The 6,947-nt window shown below is 45.3% G+C and overlaps 1 long non-coding RNA gene across 1 annotated transcript in view; it reads left to right on the forward strand.

The window, feature by feature from the left end:
* LOC147638793 (uncharacterized) overlaps positions 1–6,947 on the forward strand; it is a 56,208-nt gene that overhangs the window by 48,525 nt on the left and 736 nt on the right. The gene's annotated exons all lie outside the window — the stretch shown is intronic.

Raw genomic sequence — 6,947 nt, forward strand, 5'->3', positions numbered from 1 at the left:
AGATGTATTTCCTAAGGAATTGCCATCGGGTTTACCACCTGAACGGGCAGTAGATCATCGTATTGACTTGATCCCTAGTGCTCATCCTGTGAGTATTCCTCCTTATAGGATGAGCCAAGCTGAGGAACATGAGTTGGCTAAACAACTCGAAGATTATTTGAGGATGGGCCAGATCCATCCAAGTAAATCACCTTGGGGTGCACCTGTGTTGCTTAGGAGAAAGAAGGACAATACTTGGAGAATGTGTATAGATTACAAAAGATTGAACAAGCTGACTATTAAGAACCGTTATCCTCTCCCTAGATCAGATGACCTAATTGACCGGTTAGCAGGAGCGAAATATTTCACGAAGATAGATTTGCGTACTGGCTACCACCAGATACGTATTCATGAAAGGCATGTCGAAAGAACCGCCTTTCGGACTAGGTATGGCCATTACGAGTTTCTCGTATTACCTTTTGGGTTAACCAATGCTCCAGCCACTTTCCAGCAAATGATGAACGATCTTTTTCGTGAACATTTGGGAAAATTTGTGGTGGTGTTCCTGGATGATATTTTGATATATAGCCGTACTCTTGAGGATCATGTCAGACACCTCACGATTGTCTTATCTATTTTAAGACAGAATCGACTATATGCTAAATTCAGTAAATGTGAGTTCTTTATGACTGACATCATTTACTTGGGACACGAGATCACTAGAGATGGATTGAGCATTGACTATGACCGAGTTCAGAAGGTTTTAGACTGGCCTATACCACGAACAGTGAAACAACTTCGTTCTTTTCTCGGTTTTGTTGTTTTTCTTCGGAAATCTGTACGGGAGTACTCTCAGCTCACACTACCGATGACCGACTTATTGAAAGGTCGTGGACGTAAGTCCAATCAGCCTATCACTTGGAATAACGATTTGGATATGGCCTTCAGACTTTTGAAAAATAAAGTCAAGGAAGCACCTATCTTAGCATTACCTGATCCTAGTCGGTCTTATGTTCTTGAAACTGATGCCAGTGACTATGCTATCGGGGCTGCGTTATTTCAAGATGGTAGACCGGTTGCTTCTGAAAGTAAAAAGCTAGACGACACTCAATCTCGTTGGCCAACCCTTGAGAAGGAGCTTTATGCTGTGATTCATACTCTCAACGTTTGGAGACATTATTTATATGGCTCCAAGTTTGTGGTATTGACTGATCATCAGTCAATCAAGTATGTGTGTGATGCGGATGATTTGAGAGGAAGGAAAGCTCGTTGGGCAGAGTTAATGCAAGATTTTGATTTTGACATCCGTTATCAAAAAGGGTCCATGAATAATATTGCAGATGCGCTTAGTCGGATTAGAGAGGTGAATACTTTGTCGTTCACCGAGAATTCTACTGACTTATTTCAGTCATTGAGAGGGCTTTGCAGGACTGATAGTTATTTTGGTCCATTTTGGCAGAAGATCCAGGACGGGAGCTCATTGATTGACCAAGACTCGGTGACTGAGCAGTCTACTATACAGGCTGCAGGAGGTCAGTGGATGATTCGGAATGGTTTACTATTCCGTAATGATAAAATTTGTGTACCACAGATCCCGGACATTAGGTCCAAGATTCTGAGGGAGTGTCATGACGCCCCTTCTGCTGGACACCCTGGGGTACACAGGACACTATCATTAGTGAAACACACTTTTTATTCGCCGAAGATGAAAGGGTATGTAGAAGATTATGTTCTCAAGTGTCAGATTTGTCAGGCAAATAAAGCTGAACGCTTTAGACAGGTTGGGTGGTTGCATCCTTTACAAATCCCAGGTAATAAGTGGAAAAGTATTTCCATGGATTTTATTACCGGATTGCCAAGAACACATCAAGGCCACGATTCTATTTGGGTTGTGGTAGATCGCTTGACAAAAATGGCTAGATTTTTACCGACCCGGAAGAATATTACAGCTACGCAATTAGCTCGGCAGTTTATCGAGCAATTGTTTAGACTGTACGGGTTACCGCAGGACATAGTCAGTGATAGGGACTCTAAGTTTACGAGTGACTTTTGGAAACTTGTTTTCGAGAAGTTGGAAACAACTTTGAATTTGAGTTCCTCAGATCATCCTCAATCCGATGGCCAGACTGAAAGAGTGAATCAGATTTTGGAGGATATGCTTCGAGCATATGTATCCAAAAGACAAAGTTTATGGGAGGATTATCTTCCTATGTTAGAATTTGCTTATAACAGTACTAAGCATACGAGTACAGGGTTTAGTCCTTTCATGCTTATGTACGGTTTTCAACCAAGATCACTTGTTACAGTAGGATTCTCAGGACTTCAGCATGATGCAGCACGTAATTTTTTGCAAGATATGCATGAAATGTTACAAGTTGCAAAGGAATCTATTAGAAGTGCTCAAGACCGAGACAGGTTTTATTCTAATAGACATCGTTCACCTAGAGAGTTCTCTGAAGGAACGATGGTGTATTTGCGAGTTCCGAAAGATTCCGAGACTTTACGGACAGGTAGATCTCCGAAATTATCCCCTAGATACTGTGGATCATTTCGTGTTACACGACGGATTGGTTCAGTTGCATATGAATTGGATTTGCCTTCTCATGTGAAAGTTCATCCTGTATTTCATGTCAGTAGACTTAAGGAAGTATTGGGTGGAGCAGATCAGTTAGTTACTCCTCAAGAAATTATAGATGTCCAGGACATGACATTTATTCCGCACGAACCTGAAAAGATTCTTGGATTTCGTGAACGAAGATTGCGTCATACGCTTATCACGGAATACAAGATCAAGTGGAAGGATCGTGTTGAAGAGGACGCTACATGGGAGACATTGACTACTCTTCAGAGAGATTACCCTGGCTTTTTAGTGAGCTCAGGAGTGAGCTCTTAGAGGAAGGGGAGTATGTCATGTGCACAGTGGGTATCTACTGTGTGCTATACGCATGCAAGACTAGTTTCGAGGCTTGGGGAAGCTTGGAACTAGGCAGGCTGATTGACGAGCTGAGTTAGGGAAATACTAACGGGCGGGCACCCAAGTATGGACGGGCGGGCGGCCAAGTGTGGACGCCCGATGACCGGCCAAGAGCCTATAAAATGGTGGCCAAGGTTAGTTATTATAATATAGAGAGTCTCGCGAGTTTGTGAGAGCTCTATGGTCTTGGAGCCTGGATCTAGTGCAGACGTGCACCTGCTTTATGCAGCCGAGGCAGGCAGCAATCTCGAGGCCCGCGAGGGCAGCTTCGTGGCAGTATGGGACGTCACGAGGAGGAGATTGGTCGGTACGTCAACCTAGTTAGCTCAGCTCGTGGCTCGGTGGGGACAGCCAAGACTGTGGGCTCGCCCACGGCTGTCATGGTTGGGAGGTGAGTCAGGCCTGCACCCCCTTTGTTGTTTGTTGTTCCTTGTTTGCAGGATTCGAGTTTCAAACCAAGATCGATCACGAGGGGATCCGTGGGGATTTGACATTTGCTAAGTTGGAGTCTCAAATGTAAAGAAGAATGCAGTTTTGGTGGTTTTAATTCCTACTTTCTATTGGTAATTACTCTTCTCTTGGGTGATCTTTTCTAAAATTGTTTATACGGTTAGAAATCTCTTTCAATACTCTTTCCAGATGTGTAATCAATTATTCCATCTCATGTTAAAATGATGATTAAAATCTCTCCAAAAATTGCTAGCAACAGCTTTCTATGCGGTTAGTAAAATGCCCATAACTTTCCGCTCGGTTATCTGTTTTCAAAAGTTACATAGACGCGAAGCTCTCTTCGAGCTCTACACCGCTCGGTTATCTGTTTTCAAAAGTTTTTATATAGGCGTGAAACTCTCATCGAGCTCTACGCATCTATGTAGTCTAATTTGAGTGCAGCCGTAAGGATTGCAATCAACAATTCTCTCTCTTTTTTTTTTTTGGGAGTGCATATTTGGTCATCCCTCTCCTTAATCACAATTATTTTCTTTTAAACCTCACTTCCTATCTCCTTAGAGTAAAACAAATATATAGACATCGAAAGTGAGGTTGTAATCCATAGATGGAAATAGAAATGGCTCAAGGGAAGCATTAATTTGGGCTAACCGATCAACCCCAAAAGCAAGGGCAAGTCTCTGCTGGAAGAAAATCTTTCGGCTTAGCACTATGTGAATAGAGGTGAAAGGGATGTATTGATATGGCTCATTTGGACGTATTGGGATGGACACGTCAAAGTGTGAGAATCCCCCAAACCATCTCTAATGGTACTCCCATATCTTGTAAATCTCCTCATCAATCTGGCCCATGGGACAGTGTCAAAAGCTTTGCGAAATCCACAAAACAACAATAATCCGATGTCTATGAGCTCTTCCCTCCTCAATGATGGCCCGTAACGTGAAGATGTGGTCCAATGTGGAGTGGCCCCTCTTGAAACCTGCTTGCCCTGATGCTCTTAAGTCTACTCCTTGGCCTATATACTTAGCTCCAAAATCAACCCATAAATCTTGGCCAAGTATGACCAATCATAACAGTCGTGTAATTAATGGGGTCCATGGAGTCACCTGCCTTCGAAATGGGCACAATGGTATTGGAAGACCAGCTGGCAAGGAAGCCCTCGCATAAGGCCCTATTGATCAATAGCCCAGGGACCAACACGTCGCTCGGGGACACGGTAAGGGAGGTGACGTAGGTATGCCATGTGTTAGGTGAGGGAGCCTGTAGGTCGGTGTCCCTAAAGATCCTCCAAGCCTCGCAATCCTGTCCCAAGAATAGCTAGTACAACTCCTCCTCGAGCTTGGCTAGGTGTGCTTATTTCTTCCTGTGTGCAAGACGTCAGAAGATCGCTCTCGCCAGCTGGTAAGTGGTAGATCCTAGGGCTACCCCATGATGTAGACAGGCACGGGTCTCATGGCACTCTTCGTTGTACCATCTATTTTATTGGACAGTCTCGCATGGTTGGTCTCGGGGTAGTTCTAGCAGTGGATGTATGGAGGGTGGCTGCAAGCTGCGTGGTGAGCTCATCAAGTGAGGTGTGAGGATCGAGGTCGGAGAGTGCAGTAGATGTGGTCAAAGTAGACGAGAGACGTCATCTAGTGGAGTGGTCGGCTGCAACTCCGATACGGCGAAGTGAGATGGTAAAGTCCTGGATGAGAGGTATCAGGGGGAGAGAGCCCATCAAATAATCCATTGTACTCGCTCCATGTCCGAATGGGTGGCAGGTGAAAGAGCTGGAACCAGGCTAAGCCATTGTAGATGGCTAACCCATGAGCCCCACCAAGGGCTATGAAGTGCTCCCCATAGTCCCCGTGTACATCGCGTGTCTTGTGATGTCCGCTCGAGGTCCGTACCCTCAATGTCAATCTCTAGGTACATGGGATCATCTGCCTAGAAGAAGGGCACTTGTGTGCATCGGCAACTCGAGCATTGAAGTCTCCAGCAAGGAGGATATCCCCTAGGCTGGAGAACATAATGTCAGTATAAAGTGGCAGGTATGGAGACTCTCCATTGGTGGCATATCTAGAGGTGGTTGGTGCAAAGTAACATACTGCTATGTAGATATCCCAAGACCTCCCCATCCTAATCCTGACCCACATGAATTGTGCATCCTCATCTCGTCTGATCACCTATATCACATGCTATAGCTCCTCTCTGTATATAGTATGTCCACTCCCCTGAGTGTCTAGTACCCCTGTTGTGCTCGGTGTATCCTCTCACCTCAAGTAGGCATCTCCCTTGGCACTAGTGTGTGTGTGTGTGTGTGTGTGTGTGTGTGTGTGAGAGAGAGAGAGAGAGAGAGAGAAGATATATAAATTTTTACGGAAGGCCAGATTGGCCTATGAAACAAATCTGTATACAACAAGTCCATGTCCTAAGTTATCATGGAAAGAAAAACTGAAATGAGAGAGAGAGAGAACGAAAGAAAGAAAGAAAATTGTATTAATGTCTTCAAAAGGCCAAAATGACCCATGAGACCAAAAGGTTACATCATATCCATGAGGTACATCATCCTAGGTACAAAATAGTAATAAAGAAAGATAACAAAAATCTAGAACTATAAAATCTGATCTAGATACATGAGCAGAGAGCTCACATATCACCCTAATACATCCCTCATGGGCTGCTGTGACATGGTGCTCAAGGTGGTGAAACTGAGCTGGCGCGAGAAGGTCCTGTGATGATGGGAGATGATGGCCCGGATCCTCCCGTGGTGGCGTCGCTGTGGGCGAGAGCCATGGGGTCTGGGGTGTCGAGCTCTGCATAACTCAGTGGTTCTGTAGAGTGTGGTCCAGGTATGATGGGTGGATCGGCCCTCGGAGTGCTGGTATGGAAGAAGTTGGTGAGAGCTCTCTATGCTTCTTCTGATGTGGCTTCTAGATTATCGGTTGCTGTGCCTTTGAAGGCAGGTAGTTTGTTCACCCTTCCCAAGGCCTTGTACAAGGGTTCCAGGAGTGGTACCAACACTAGTGGAGCAAGAGGGGAACTGGCACTACTGCAGAAGGGGGAGGGATTAGTATTGCTCTGACAGGGAGAGGGATTGGTATTGCTTCGGCAGGGAGAGGGGCTACGGATGGAGGGACGCCTCCACTATAGGGGCACCTCTCGAACTAGTAGTAACACCTGAGGCCATGGATATTGAGGAGTTGGTAGGGGTAGAGAGATTTGGGTGGTGAGGATTCTGAGTCCTTCGTTGCCTGACAAAGACCCTCAAAGGTGGTTTGCTGCTGGAGTCGAGGTCAGAGCAGGTTATAGGCATGCACAATATGCCATATGCCCCTTGACAATAGCAAGAGTTGAGAAGGAGCTTATCCTCAGTAGAATTGCCAATTTTGACCTATAGGCTAACTTAGTGTGGGTGGAGCTTGGAGAAGTATGCTCCCCTTCTCTCTCTCTTGCTGAAGCTCTTGCTAGAGGTGAGTGCAGAGGCTGAAGACAATGGAGATGAGACAAAGCAGGACAGAGACAAGAACGAGACACTGTATTCCCAAAGCCAAAGAAAGAACAA

Source organism: Cibotium barometz, chromosome 4 (genome assembly GCF_041138505.1).
Source record: "Cibotium barometz isolate CiBa-2024 chromosome 4, ASM4113850v1, whole genome shotgun sequence".
In the NCBI taxonomy this organism is placed as follows: domain Eukaryota; kingdom Viridiplantae; phylum Streptophyta; class Polypodiopsida; order Cyatheales; family Cibotiaceae; genus Cibotium; species Cibotium barometz.